Source organism: Oryctolagus cuniculus, chromosome 19, assembly GCF_051225735.1.
Source record: "Oryctolagus cuniculus isolate XC-2025 breed Fujian yellow rabbit chromosome 19, ASM5122573v1, whole genome shotgun sequence".
Taxonomy (NCBI): domain Eukaryota; kingdom Metazoa; phylum Chordata; class Mammalia; order Lagomorpha; family Leporidae; genus Oryctolagus; species Oryctolagus cuniculus.
In genome coordinates this window covers 2,500,175-2,515,008 of record NC_142885.1, presented here as the reverse complement: position 1 = coordinate 2,515,008, position 14,834 = coordinate 2,500,175, and the positions used below count along the sequence as shown (strand labels likewise).

General features: G+C 45.4%; 1 long non-coding RNA gene across 1 annotated transcript in view; it reads right to left on the bottom strand.

The window, feature by feature from the left end:
* The window catches only part of LOC149120297 (uncharacterized), a 34,781-nt gene extending 20,390 nt beyond the window's left edge, over nucleotides 1-14,391 (bottom strand). Inside the window, exon 1 of the long non-coding RNA XR_016225698.1 lies at nucleotides 14,236-14,391. This is a non-coding gene — a long non-coding RNA (uncharacterized LOC149120297). The remainder of the gene's footprint in view (nucleotides 1-14,235) is intronic.
* Between the last annotated feature and the right edge of the window lie 443 nt (nucleotides 14,392-14,834).

Genomic DNA, 14,834 nt, shown 5'->3' with positions numbered 1-14,834 from the left:
ACAAATTTTAAACAGGAAGCAAACAAATTCTAGAGCTGCAAAGCAGAACTGAAATGAAAACAAAAATCACAACAAATCTTAAAAGTGGATTTGAGTGTGACGAATAGTGAGCCTAAGTACCAGATAATTGAGATGTCCCAGTGCAAGGAACAGAGGAAAAATAATCAAAGAACAGAGTTTAAAAGCAGTGAAACTGTATCAAATGTACCATGTCTTGTATGAGATAAGCTGCGTAAGAAAAGGAGACTTTAAGAAGCAGAAACAATAATGACATAAACACTATCTGAAAAGTTACAGGTGGAGGAAAAGCTTGAGCCTACACTGTGGGGAGCAGCTCGGACTAGACTGTTACTGGAATTAAGACTTATTCTATGCATCTGCTCTCCCACAATATGGCGCTGGGAGAGAAGTAAACAGCTTCCGCACAGCTGCCTCCAGTTCAACTAATAAACTGTAGGACTTGCTCCTGATTGGAGAGCAGCGTACTCGGCGTGTGGGCAGCCGAGTTAGGATTGGCGGAGGAGGACTATAAAGGAGGAGAGAGACGGCATGCACCAGGAACATCTATGGGGAACATCTAAGGGAACCCGTGCAGCCCCCGACAGAGCCGGCCGGCGGTGTGCCGCTCCCCTGTGGAAGTGGGGAATGTGGCCAGGGGGAACTGCCCTTCCATGGAGGTGGAAGGGATAGTAGCCAACCCGGGAAGAACCAGCAGCAAACCCGGGGAGGGCCGAGCAGCAGAAAGAACAGTGCAGGGTCCTGTGTCGTTCCTCCACGAAGAGGGGGAGCGACATAATGGTGCCGTGACTCGGATAGGAAACCTAGCTCGGATAAGAAACCTAGGACGGATATGAAACTTAGGAGGGAAGAAACGGGAAGAACTAGGGAAAATATCGGAGAGAGAGACTAGCAAACAGCCTAGGGAAAAGCCGGACGAAAAGGGTGCCGGAGGAAGCTGTTGAAAGCCTAGGCATAGACTCGGATACGGACTACGGGGGGAAGCTGGGAGAAATCTCTAAGGTCGAAAGCGAAAGTGAAAGCTAGAACAAACAGACTCGGACGTGGACTGTGGGGAGAGGCCAGGAGAAATGAGGGAGGAGTATTGTTGGAGGAAAGCTTGGGGAAACATACCGGGTAGAGAAAAATGTTAGGGAAATTGAAGCCGCGGGGGGCAGGCCGAGGCGGAAACGGAAGCCACTTTGGGGTTCTCAAGTTAGCCCGGGAATAGGGGGCGAAAAGTTGAAACCAGAAGCTGAGACGCAAGCCAGATTGGGATCCGTCTGATTAGCCCAGGGAGCAAAGGACGGGAAGCCAAATCGTGGGGCGGAGACGTACGCTGGGTTGAATTCGCCAGGCTAGCCCGGGGAACTTAGATTGAATGCTAGTGGCGGACACGTGAGCTACGCTGTGTTACTCGCGGAAGCCGCCGCGTGCAGAGAGCACGGGGCGTGAGTAGATAGGGAACGGGGCTGGCGTAGGCCGTGGTTCAGACGCGAAAGGGTTAAGCGTGGAGACCGCGGAGCGCGCGAAGCCGAGCCGTGCAAAGCCGGGAAGCTGCGCAGATGAGAGAGGCGCGCGGGCTGAAGCGGCGCAGAGCCGGGAACCCGCCGGCGGGGCGAGGTGCCGGGAAGCTGCGGGGATAAGAGAAACAGAAGTTTGGAAGTGGAGTGAGAGAAATGGGAATGTTGGCAGATAGAAGTGAAATGGGAGAGGTAGGAATGCCCGGAGATAGAGAAATAGAGAAAAATAAGGCCTCCCCTCAACATGCCAATTAGAAGGCTTGGATTCGGTCTGCCCGATTAGTGAGGCGATGAGCACCTGGGCGGCTAGCCGCAGGTCACCGAAGACAGGCACGAATTAACATCAGTAAAGCTTCCCCACAATGCAACAATTAGGAGGCTTGGATTCGGTCTGCCTGATTTAAGGTGGTAAGCGCCAGCAAAGCTCGACCAGAGTATGAGCTGCAGGTCACCGAAGATAGGCACGAACCAACACTAATAAGTCTCCCCCACAATAAGGCAATGAGAAGGCTTGGATTCGGTTTGCCTGATAGGTTTTGTAAACACCTGCAGGCAGTTCTAGCAGAGCAGAGTATGCGCTGCAGGGCACCGAACACAGGCACGCATCAGCGCCTAAAAACCTCCTCACAACATGGCGAAGAGAGGACCCGGATTCGGTTTGCCTGATGGATAGGACTTGTAAGAGCCTGTGGCAACTCTAGCAAGTAGAGCAGAGTGTGTGCTGCGGGACACCGAAGACAGGCGCGTATCAACGCCAAAAAAATAAAAAGAAAGGGGGATCTGTGGGGAGCAGCTCGGACTAGACTGTTACTGGAATTAAGACTTATTCTATGCATCTGCTCTCCCACAATATGGCGCTGGGAGAGAAGTAAACAGCTTCCGCACAACTGCCTCCAGTTCAACTAATAAACTGTAGGACTTGCTCCTGATTGGAGAGCAGCGTACTCGGCGTGTGGGCAGCCGAGTTAGGATTGGCGGAGGAGGACTATAAAGGAGGAGAGAGACGGCATGCACCAGGAACATCTAAGGGGAACATCTAAGGGAACCCGTGCAGCCCCCGACAGAGCCGGCCGGCGGTGTGCCGCTCCCCTGCGGAAGTGGGGAATGTGGCCAGGGGGAACTGCCCTTCCACGGAGGTGGAAGGGATAGTAGCCAACCCGGGAAGAACCAGCAGCAAACCCGGGGAGGGCCGAGCAGCAGAAAGAACAGCGCAGGGTCCTGTGTCGTTCCTCCACGAAGAGGGGGAGCGACATACACCTCAAAGACGCACAACAAATCCATGGCAGAATAAACCTCAAAGACATCCAAATTGAGATATTTTATACTCAAATTGTAAAAACAAAAAAATTGGGGAACCATATCTGCCCATCTCCATAAGATGCCAATGAGCACACCCCCATCCCACATCAGAGTATGTCTTCAGCTCTAACACTTAGTCTTTGACCTTGATGCTTCTAGGTAGATTCCTGGAATTCACAAATGTGAACTCTCCCAATTGAAAACGTCAACATGAAATAGGGGAGAGATAGTAATTCCCTTACCTGCTTTGTTTTATCCAGGACTAAACAACCAGAGTCAAACACTAGGAAGTACTCCAGATGACACCCTGAGGCAATCTGCCTTCTAGTGGGGACCTTAGATCAGCACTCAGAAGGATGCCCTACTGCTGTCCCTGAAGGGTGCCCCATTTAGCATGAAGCCATCAGTATGGCAGCAGTCCCCATATCCCTAACTGCAGTTAGGATCCATTCTTCTGGATGGGGAGGGGGTGGTAATGTGAGGAGGTATTCGAAAGAACAGTTAGGTCAGTTCCCCACTGAAATGGGGAAAGAGGATGTCCCTTTAAGCATGGACAAGACCGTTAGCAAAACTGATGAAATCTTTACTTAACATATACTAAATTGATCTTCTGTATATAATTAAAAATGAATCTTGATGTGAATGGAATGGAAGAGGGAGTGGGAGATGGGACGGTTGCGGGAGGCAGGGAAGTTATAGTGGGGAAAAAGCCACTGTAATCCATAAACTGTAATTTGGAAATTTATATTTACTAAATAAAAGTTAAAAAAAGAAAAAGACCATTAGCAAGAAATAAGTGCCAATTCCATGATTCTGGGTCTCTAGTTGTTTTTTGTTTTTTTTTTTTTTTGTTTTGTTTTTTGTTTTTTTTTTTTTTTGACAGAGAGACAGAGAGAATGGTCTTCCTTCTATTGGTTCACCCCTCAAATGGCCGCCACAGCTGGAGCTACACCAATCAGAAGCCAGGAGCCAGGTGCTTCTGGTCTCCCATGTGGGTGCAGGGGCCCAAGCACTTGGGCCATCCTCCACTGCCTTCCCGGGCCACAGCAGAGAGCTGGACTGGAAGAGGAACAACTAGGACTAGAACCTGGCTCCCATATGGATGCCAGCGCTGCAGGCGGAGAATTAACCAAGTGAGCCATGGCACCAGCCCCTGGGTCTGTAGTTTTATCATGAGAATATAAGTTTACTATTGCATACTTCTGACGGCTTTTGTATTTTATCATGAGCAGTCTATAGGGGACTGCATTTCCAGGCTTGAGTTGGGCCCTTACCATCTGTTACCTGAAATCCTGTACCTCAACTCAATTGTACTAAAGGACCCATCTGTCATTTCCAGAATTTTCTCCTCTCTTGGAGGCCCCTCCTGATCTCTGTGGAAAGAGCATCCTGACTTAAATACATCTTGCTTGCCACAGGTATGGAAGTGCACACACACACATACACACAGTAGGTTAACAAAGATGTCAAAAAGAGATTGCAAAACACTTAGAATTTTAATTGCAATGAAAACAAAATACAATCACCTAATGGATGAAGTGAAATCAGGGCCTAGAAGAAAATTTATACCTACAAGCAACTACAATAAAAAACAAATATCTGAAATCAATCAATTCTTTGAACATATTTAAGAACAAGCAAAAAAGAACCTAAATCCATCAAAAACTAGCAGAAGAAACAAAAGTAGAGACACAAAGTGCCACACAGTAAAACAACTTTAAGAAATCATTGCCAAGACAGAAACTGAATCAGTAATAAAGACCCTTCCAGCAAAGAGTAGCCCACGACTGGATGGCTTTACTGAATTCTAACAGGAATTTGAAGAAGGTCCAATCCTTCTCAAGCTATTCAGAAACTATTGAAAGGGGGGGGATCCTCCCGAATTCATTCTATGAAGCCAGCATCACCTTAATTCATAAACCTGAAAAAGATGCAACAGAAAAAGAGAACTACAGACCAATTTCCCTGATGAACATAGACACAAAAATCCTCAAAAAAATGTTAGCCAATTGAATCCAACAACACATCAGAAAGACCATTCAGCTTGACCAAGTGGGATTTATTCCTGGTATGCAGGAATAGGTCAACATTCACAAAGCAAACAATGTCAAACATCACATTACCAACCTGAAGAACAAAAACCATGTGATCCAATGGCTGCAGAGAAGCCATTGGATAAAATACAACACCCTTTCATGATGAATACTCTAAGAAAATTGGGTAAAGAATCAACATTCCTCAATACATTCAAGGCATTTTATGACAAACCCACAGCCAGCATCCTATTGAATGAGGAAAAGTTGGAACCATTCCCACTGAGATATGGAACCAGACAAGGATGCCCACTCTCAACATTTCTATTTAAAACATTCCTGGAAGTTTTAGCCAGAGCCATTAGGCAAGAAAAATAATGTAAAGGGATACAAAATGGGAAGGAGGAAGTCAAATTATTCCTATTTGCACATGACATGATTCTATATAGAGAATCCAAAAGACTCCACTAAAAGACTATTGGACCTCATAGAAAAGTTAGGTAAAGTAGCAGGATATAAGGTCAATTCAGAAAAATCAACAGCCTTTGAATACACAAAGCCACGGCTGAGAAAGAACTTTTAAGATCAATTCCATTCATAATAGCTGCAAAAAAAATCATACCTTGGAATAAATTTAACCAAGGATGTCAAGGATCTCTATGATGAGAATTATAAATCATTAAAGAAATAGAAGATACCAAAAAAATATGGAAAAATCTGCCATGTTCATGGATTAGAAGCATCAACATCAAAATGTCCATTCTTCCAAAGGTAATTTACAAATTCAATGCAATTTCAATCAAATACCAAGGATAAAAAGTGATGCTGAAATTCATATGGAAACACTGGAGACCTCAAATAGCTAAAACAATCTTATACAACAAAAACCAAGCTGAAGGCATCACAATACCAGATTTCAAGACATACTACAAGGCAGTTGTAAGCAAAATAGCCTGGTTCTGGTACAAAAACAGATGGATAGACCAATGGAACAGAGTAGAATTGCCAGAATTCATTCCAAGCATCTACAACCAACTTATATTTGACCTAGGATCTAAAACCAATCCCTGGAGCAAGGACAGTCTCTTCAACAAATGGTGTTAGGAAAATTGGATTTCCACATTCAGAAGTAGGAAGCAGGATCCCTACCTTACATCTTAACCATCCACTCAACATAGATTAAGGACTTAAATCTGTGACCCGATACGATCAAATTATTAGAGAACATTGGGGAAACCCTGTAAGACTTTGGAACATGCAAACCATTCTTGGAAAAGACCCCAGAGGCACAAGCAATCAAAGCCAAATTAACAAATGGGGTTATATCCAATTGGGAAGTTATGCAGTGCAAAAGAAACATTCAACTATTTGAAGAGGCAAATGACTGCGTGGGAGAAATTATTTGCAAACTATAAAACTTATAAAGGTTTAATAACCAGAATATATTAAAAGATCAAGAAACTCCACAACAACAAAGCAAGCAACCCAGTGAAGAAATGGGCAAAGGACTTAGACATTTTTCAAAAGAGGAAATCCAAATGGCCAACAGACACAGAAAAAAAGGCTCGGGATCACTAGCCACCAGAGAAATGCAAATCAAAACCACAATGAGATTTCACCTCACCCCAGTAAGAATGGCTTCCATACAGAAATCAACAAATGCTGGGGAGGATGTGAGGATAAAGGTACCCTAACCCACTGTCGGTGAGAATGTAAACTGATAAAACCACTGTGGAGGACAGTATGGAGATAGCTCAGAAATCTGAATATAGATGTACCATATGTCCCAGCCATCCCATTCCTGGGGATTTTCCCAAGGGAAATGAAATCAGCATATGAAAGAGTTATCTGCACCCCCCCATGTTTATTGCAGCTCAGTTTACACTAGCTAAGTCATGGAAGCAACTCAAATGCCCATAAACTGAAGACTGGATAAAGAAATTATGGGATATGCACACCATGGAATACTATACAGTGGTTATAAAAATGAAATCTGATCATTTACAACAAAATGAATGAATGTGGAAAACATTATACTTACTGAAATAAGCCAGTTCCAAAGGGATAACTCCATTTGTTCTCCCTGATCTGTGATAACTAATAGAACACCTAAAAGGAAATCTGAAGAGAGGCAATGACTCTAACAGCCCTTGTCTTTATTGTTGAGGAACGTTTTTTTTTTATATACTATTTGTCAAACTCTTAACAGAGTTCAACATATGTGTATATAGTCAATTGAAAATAGCTCTCAGTAAGAAGTAAGAGTAGGAATAAGAGGAGGAAGAGGGGTGGGAGTATGGGCATGAGGGTGGGCACAGTGGGAAGAATGACCATGTTTCTAAAGTTGTAATTATGAAGCATGTGAAGTTTCTAACTCTAAAGCTGTATAGTTCTGCATACTTTCCTACGGACTTACAGTTTAAATACTTGCCATGAGACCTCAAATACCATTAATTGGTGGTAAATATATCATCTTAAGTGTTAAATTGATTACATGGATAGGATTAAAGGTCTGATAATAGAATTTAAAAAAGAATGGATGTATCAACATGTTTAGCAGTCCACACAGCAGACTCAGAATCTGAGTAGATTCTTATAGACAATCCCTTTAAGTAGCACTCTGACCTCAGAATCGGCCCTTTAAGTCTTCCTGGTCTGAAAAGTCCACAAGAGCATTTCAGGCATCAAAAGCCAGACACTGTGCAAAAATTGTTTAACAAGGACCTTCGTGGGCGAGAGCTCAGTGGAAAGAAGTGGTCAAAGAAGGAGGTACTTTTCTCTGAATGCAAGAGAGGACTTCCACTTTACTTATGGCTTTGTCTAAATGCTGATGGAGTTTATGGATTCAAAAGGCTTCCATAGCCTAGGGAGCTCACGTCAAGAGCCTCGGGTGGTCATTGACATTACACATAAGAGTTTCAACTGTTAAATGAACACAGGAGTCACTGTGCACTAACTTCTCATGCAGTACCTCTAGGAGTTATTATGTCTAGGTGCTCACAAAAAAATGTATCATTCTTCAGAGCATCTTTAAGGTTAATTTTCTAAAAAAATGAAGTGAAATTAACTTCAAGATGAAAAGACTTTGAACAGTCCTTGTCTCAACTGTTGAAGAACAGTTTTGGTGCAAACTATGGAACTCTTTGCTTAGTAAATAGCTGGTCTTCTGTGTATAAAGTTAATTGAAAATGGACCTTAGTAGAAAATGGGACTGGCAATGGGTCAGGGAGCAGGAGGTGGGATGAGAGAGTGGGTGGGAGGGTGGGTATGGTGGGAACAATCACTATATTCCTAAAGCTGTACTTATGAAACGCATGAAGTTTGTATTCCTTAAATGAAAGTCTTCTTTGGGAAAAAAAGAAATTATGGATGGGACTGGTGCTGTAGCATAGAGGTAATGTTGCCATTTGGACAGTTCAAGTTCCAGCTGCTCCACTTCCAATCCAGCTCCACAATGCACCTGGGCAAGTCAGAGAATCTCAAGTATTTAGGTCCTTGCACCCTTGTGGGAGACACACAAGAATCTCCTGTCATCAGATTGGCCTAGCTCCAATCACTTCAGTCACTCAGGGAGGGCACCAACAGGTGGAAGATCTTCTTTGTCTCTGAATCAATCTCTTTCAAATAAAACTTTACAAAAAAATCAGAGTGGGTGTTGTGGCACAGCAAGTTAGGCTTCTGCTGCTCAGCTGACATCAGAATGGCAGACCAAGTCCCAGATGCTCTGTTTCCAAGCATCTCCATGTTAACATCCCTAGGAGGCAGCAGACCATGGTTCAAGGACTTGAGTCCCTGGCTCCCACCTGGGAGATCCCCATGGAGTTCCTGAATTCTGTCCAGCTCTGGTTGAACCTGTGGGTTGAAGACTTCCCTCATTCCCTCCTTTATTCCCTCTGCCTCTACCTCTTTAGCTCTCTCTCTCCCTCCCTCCCTCCCTAACCCTTTACACCACCCCCCCTTGTGTGTGTGTGTGTATGTGTGTTCCTTTGTCTGTCATGGTCCATGGTCCCTTTTAAATTAATAAATCTTTAAAAAATAATCAGTGGAAGCAGACAATGTGGGATGTTGTTCTTGGTATCATGATGTGATACCATAGATCCATTTGTGTCAAAATATTTCAATTCATTTTCTTCACCCCCTCTCCTTTTGCAGTGCATAGCTAGTTCATGAAGAGGGTCATCTGCTAAGAGCAAAGTGAGTTGTTTTTTTCCTGTCCATCCCAGAGCCATGAGGAGGCTGAAGCAAGAGAGAGATGAGGTGCCTGGGGGCCCAGAATCTTGGAGGATGCCTCTCCACAATTCAGAACAGCTTAAACATGTCATGCAATATTCTACACCTTCTACTTCTCTCCCCAACCTCTACTTCCCTCTGCTCAAGACAACCAGAGACAGCATGAGGCCCCTACTCAAAGGTCTCCATCCGCAGATCTCCTTGGTACTATCCCAAACCAAGCAAACAGAAGCTTCTCAGGCCCACCCCCCATGAGTAGACTCTCTGGGAGACAGATCTGCATTGCTGCCTTGGCATGCCCTCCACAGCTCATCCTGAGATTTTAAAATGAGGTGACTTCAAGCTGGACAGACCTCGAGAGTATAAGAAAGACAAGTTTGCCAATTTCCCTGCACATGAGAAGGGGGTGCAATATTGAGTCAGTGATAATGGCTTGCTGGGCACAACTGCTCTCATGATCCCCACCGTTGGCGTCTTCCTCAGGTGAGGAGAGACTGGAGGGCAATCTGAGAATGTGGGCTACCTGCTACACCATTTAAATGAACACATATACATGAATCAACATGCAAAAGTAACAAGTGTAGTTTATATACATTTTGTGAGGATGTCTTTAGCAGATGCCTTGTTTTTCTTTTCGGTTTGAGAAAGTTTCACATTGCTCACTTGATTAGACCATGCTCAAGTTCAAATCTGCCTCCTAGTCAGGAAGCACTTCTGTCATCTGCATTGAGCTTCTCAGGAGACTGGAGAGGGAAGATAGTAAACAAAATATAGGCCTCAGAGTACGAAGGTGTGAAGAACAAGCTATAATTTTATTTATTTATTTGACAGGTAGAGTGGACAGTGAGAGAGAGAGACAGAGAGAGAGAGACAGAGAGAGAGAGAGAGACAGAGAGAGAGAGAAAGAAAGGTCTTCCTTTGCCGTTGGTTCACCCTCCAATGACTGCTGCGACGGCTGCACTGCGCTGATCTGAAGGCAGGAGCCAGGTGCTTCTCCTGGTCTCCCATGGGGTGCAGGGCCCAAGCACTTGGGCCATCCTCCACTGCACTCCCGGGCTACAGCAGAGAGCTTGCCTGGAAGAGGGGTAACCGGGACAGAATCCAGCATCCCAACCAGGACTAGAACCCGGTGTGCCGGCGCTGCAGGCAGAGGATTAGCCTATTGAGCCATGGTGCCAGCCAACTAGCTATAATTTTATTTCCTCATGCGTACTCCAGTTCATATCACCCCTTCCAGAAAGAGGCCCAGAAATAGTAGGCACAATATAGACTCTGTACACTCAATACACGGACTTGAGAATCTGACGGGATTATCAGATGGCGCGTACTAAGGACAGCCTGACAAGGCAGACCACAAATGCGGGCTGGGAGGCTGAATGCATCCCATCAGGTATGTGTATGACACAGTCCTTATCGCTCACCACATTTTCTGCAATCTGGGACAGACAATGGCCCAGGTTTACAAACAACGTGTCTCAGGACCAGTGCTGTGGCATGGTGAGTAAAGGCAACCCCTGCAGTGCCAGTATCCCATAGGGGCACTAGTTTGAGCCCCAGCTGCTCCTCTTCCAGTCCAGCTCTCTGCTGTGGCCCCAGAAGGCAATGGAGGATGGCCCAAGTCCTTGGGCCCTGCACCCACATGGGAGACCTGGAAGAAGCTCCTGGCTTCAGATTGGCATGGCTCCAGCCACTGCAGCCAACTAGAGAGTGAACCAGCAGATGGAAGACCTCTCTCTCTCTCTGCCTCTCCCTCTCTCTGTGTAACTCTTTCAAGTAAATAAATAAATCTTTAGAAGAAGAATGTCTCTCATTTGTACCCATTTTTGAAAGGACAGAGATGTCCCTGGCACTACAGATGCTGTGGTTAATAAAACAGGGCTCCTCTTTTGTATGAGCTTAGGCTAGTGGTGAGTAACTTTAGAGATGTACATTTTTGTTAGCATTTGAAAAGCAAAGTAACAGGGAAAGAAGACAGGGAGAGAGCTTGAGAGACAGACAGACATCTTCTATCCTCTGGTTCATTGTCCAAATGGCCACCACAGCAGTGGTTGGGCCGGGCCACAGCCAGGACATGGAGCTCCATCTGGGTCTCCTACATGGGAGGCATGCACCCAAGGAATGGGACAATTTTCTGCTTTCCTGCCAGGCATTATCCAAGGGAGCCTAGATAGGAAGTGGGGTTACAGGTACTAACATTCATGACCTTATGGGTGCTGACTTTGCAAGCAGCTGCCCAGCCTGCTGCTCCACAACACAGCACCCTAGTTATGATTGTGTTAAATGCTTGATAGAGCAAGTGAATTCTAATCCATTAAGTCTGAAGTCCAGAGACATGTCTACATAGTCAGAGGTGGAATGAGGTAAAGGGGACCAGGGCATTGTTTTAGGAGAACAAAAATGAGAACTCAAGGGCAGGAAGGTAATTGATCAAAGCCAGAACAAGGCAAGCAGGGAGAAGGAAATACTCATGTTTGGGAACACTGGATGACAGGATGTTTGTCTAATGACAAGTGTGCTCACAGGAGGTTAGGCGCATGCATCTCACTGAGGCACACTTCAGGGTCCTGCATCTACTTGCATAAGAAGCTAGACCACAGCTTCTCTCTCCTGTAAATGCAGGAATAGAGTTTGCAACTGGCAGACAAGAAAGCAAAAGTGGGCAGGGTCAGACAGCTAAGCTCCAGTCAGATCACAGACTAGAAAGGATGGCTTCAGGTGCCTGGGACCAGCCCTGCCCTGTCTTCCTTAGACCCACCTGCTTTGGTCCAGGGACCAATGGGAGAGTATGAATGGAAGCAGCTCTGCTTTGCTGAGCTTGATGCCCAGAGATGACCCACCAGGCTTATGCCGGATGTCTGATCTGTATCTTGGGAAGCCTTGGAGTGGCATACAAGAGCCCCTGCAGCTGTGGGAAGATCTCCATTGCCATTGGCCCCAGGAATTGTGCCCATGGCACATCAGAGTACAGGACCTTGGGAATATTTCTTGGTAATACGTGCACAAATCCTGTCACTGTGCCTTGGGCCAACTCTTACTAAGGCCATGCACAGCCCTTTAACCCTGTGGGGGATTCCAAGGATCCCTCAGCACCTCAGGGCTTCCAGCATGGAGGCAGCACTGAGGAGAGCAGGGAGTGAAATGTGCACTGAGTTTGCAGCAGGTCCTTGTTGGCACCATCAAGAGGAGGACGGAGCAGCTGCCACCAAGCCAAGGATGGTGGCAGGGATGCAGCAGAGGAGTTTAGCACAGCTTCCTGCCACTCAGCTGCCAAAGGCTGCTGGCCAGAAAGCAGCGGCAGCTGTGCTGGAAGTGGTGTGGTGGAATCACTGTTCTCCACCCTGCACTGGGGATCAGCCATGGCGATGTCCTCTGCTGCCTTGAGCAGCATGGAGGAGGAAAAGGAGAGGCTGGAGCACTAGCACTTCTGGGAGATCACGAATGCTCTCAGCCACTGTGGCCCCAGAATGTAAGAGTTAGCACACTGAATAGAAAGAGAATTTTGATCACTTCCAGTTAATCAGCAGAAACTGCTTCCTCAATATCCTAACTTGGACAAGATCTCAAACTGCATTGATCCTAATCAAGACATGCTACTGACCATTGTGAACTGACTTTATAAATATGTTTGGAAATAAAGGATATGGAGAATACAGAAAGAATGGAAAGGTTTCGCCAGCATCTACACTTCACATGAAAGTTAAAATCCATACTGAGAGACTTTGTGAGACTACAGTGAAACTGGCGAAGCAGGATGGGATTCCTGATACCAGCCAATCATTATAAAAATATTTTTTAAATTTTCCAAGATATGGGATCCTTCAAAAACAAATATTCTGGTACATGGTGCTAGACTAGAAAGATTGGTCTGGAAATATCTCTGCTAGGTTGTGAGTGTCAAGGAAAGGAATGGACACTTTTGTGCTTTTCTTTGAGGTTTCTACGAGAAAGATGCTCTGAAATTAACAAACTTCATCCCTTGCCCTTAGTTCCCTCAAATGTTCTATGAAGAGAGTATGTAATCTGCATGCATCTAGACTGTTAATTTTTCCAGATGAAAGTTTCAGAAAAAGTCTGCAATGTCACAGCTGGTGTGCATGTGGGAGGGACAGAGGCTGACATTGAAAACCCCTGAAACTGGCACCTGAGCCACCTCCCAAAGGCATTTAAACAAGTGTGGTATGTGGAAGACACCCAGGACTAGAGCATATTCAAATAGAGGTGGAGGCAGAGGTCCTATGAAGGAAAGATCAAACATTGCTGCAGAAACCTTCATGTGTGCCCATTTCCCAATCTGGATACCCAGGAGAGTCATTCATCAAATTCTAGAACACTATCCAGAATATTCTGATGTCAATTATCTAAGACAGTAAAGGAAGGAGTGTGACCTCTTGATTACAGACTGCTCTGTCCTTTTGTTCTATTCAAGCCTCACCAGGAAGGGCCATTTTCTTTGCACATTCTAGCTCTTCAGATGTTAAACCAAGCCAGAAATACCCACATATACACATCAAGAATGAGGCTAGGCCAAATGTATGGATACTCGGTGGCCCAATCCAGTCATTGTGTAAAATTAACTATCATACTATGACCACACAGAAAATAAAAAATAAAAACAAGATTAAGGCAGAGTTTTTGCATTCATAGCCATAATCCTTGATATGCATAGTCAGGCAGGAAGAAGGGGGCTGGAAAGGGAGAAGAGGTAAAAAAGGAGCCAAGAGAAGGGGATACTAGAGGGCAGGAAAATGATGAGACTGAAAAGGCAAATGACCAAAGAGAAAACAGTTCCTGAAGGGTGAGCGGAAGGAGTAAAACTCTGGAGTGAGAGCTGTATCTGAAGCCTGAGCCCCCAAGTTTACCTCAATCCCTCCTCCCTCACCCCAAGATGACCAAAAATATCACTGGGCCAACCAGGGCCAAATACAGGAAGAAGGTATCAGAGTAGACATGGGCAGCCATCTCCAAACAACTCTCACTCTCACAAAAGGTTCATCCAAAGGCAGCTCCTCAGGACCCACAGCAGTGAAATGGGGGCTCCTGCCTGTCCTCATTTCTGGGCGTCTTTGGAATTCAGTTTAGTACAGGAAACCACAGCCAAGTAATGAAGGCCAACACATGTGTGTGTGTGTGTCTCTCTAGGGACACATACTCACCGTGGATGGCCCTGCATTTGTTGACTGATGCTTCATAGACTCATCTGTGTGATGAACAACCTCACTCATCCAGTCAAGTGATGGGTTCAGGAAGTGCATGCACCAACATCGAAACTTGGTTAACAATCTTGCAAGATTTCCAGGTTGGTAGGTCAGCATACCTGGGGTGGTTAGAGCTGACTATTGATTTCCTAGCATGGAGATCCCTCCCCTGCTTCCTCACAGGCTGAAACACTGGGGTTACAAGCTGTCCTGCATTCTCTTCACTGGTTCTTGCCACTATACTCCTGTTTATCTTGTTTGCCTAAAAGCTTTCAGGTGCTTGTAACCTAGCAGTCTTACTTTAAAACATAAATCAAGGTTTATTTCAGAATCAGGCTAAAGCCAGGAGCTCAAAACTCCTTCTGTGTCCTACAAATTGTAGCAAATACCAAGTATTTGCACCATCATCTGCTGCATCCTGGTTGCACAGCACTGAGCTGAATTGAGAGCAGAGCAAATGGAGTGTTCACATCTGAAATATTCAAGAGAGTCAGGTCCCGGCCAGGCCATAGTTTGGAACCAGGTGGACATCTCCCACCTTTGTGGCAGGGACCCAG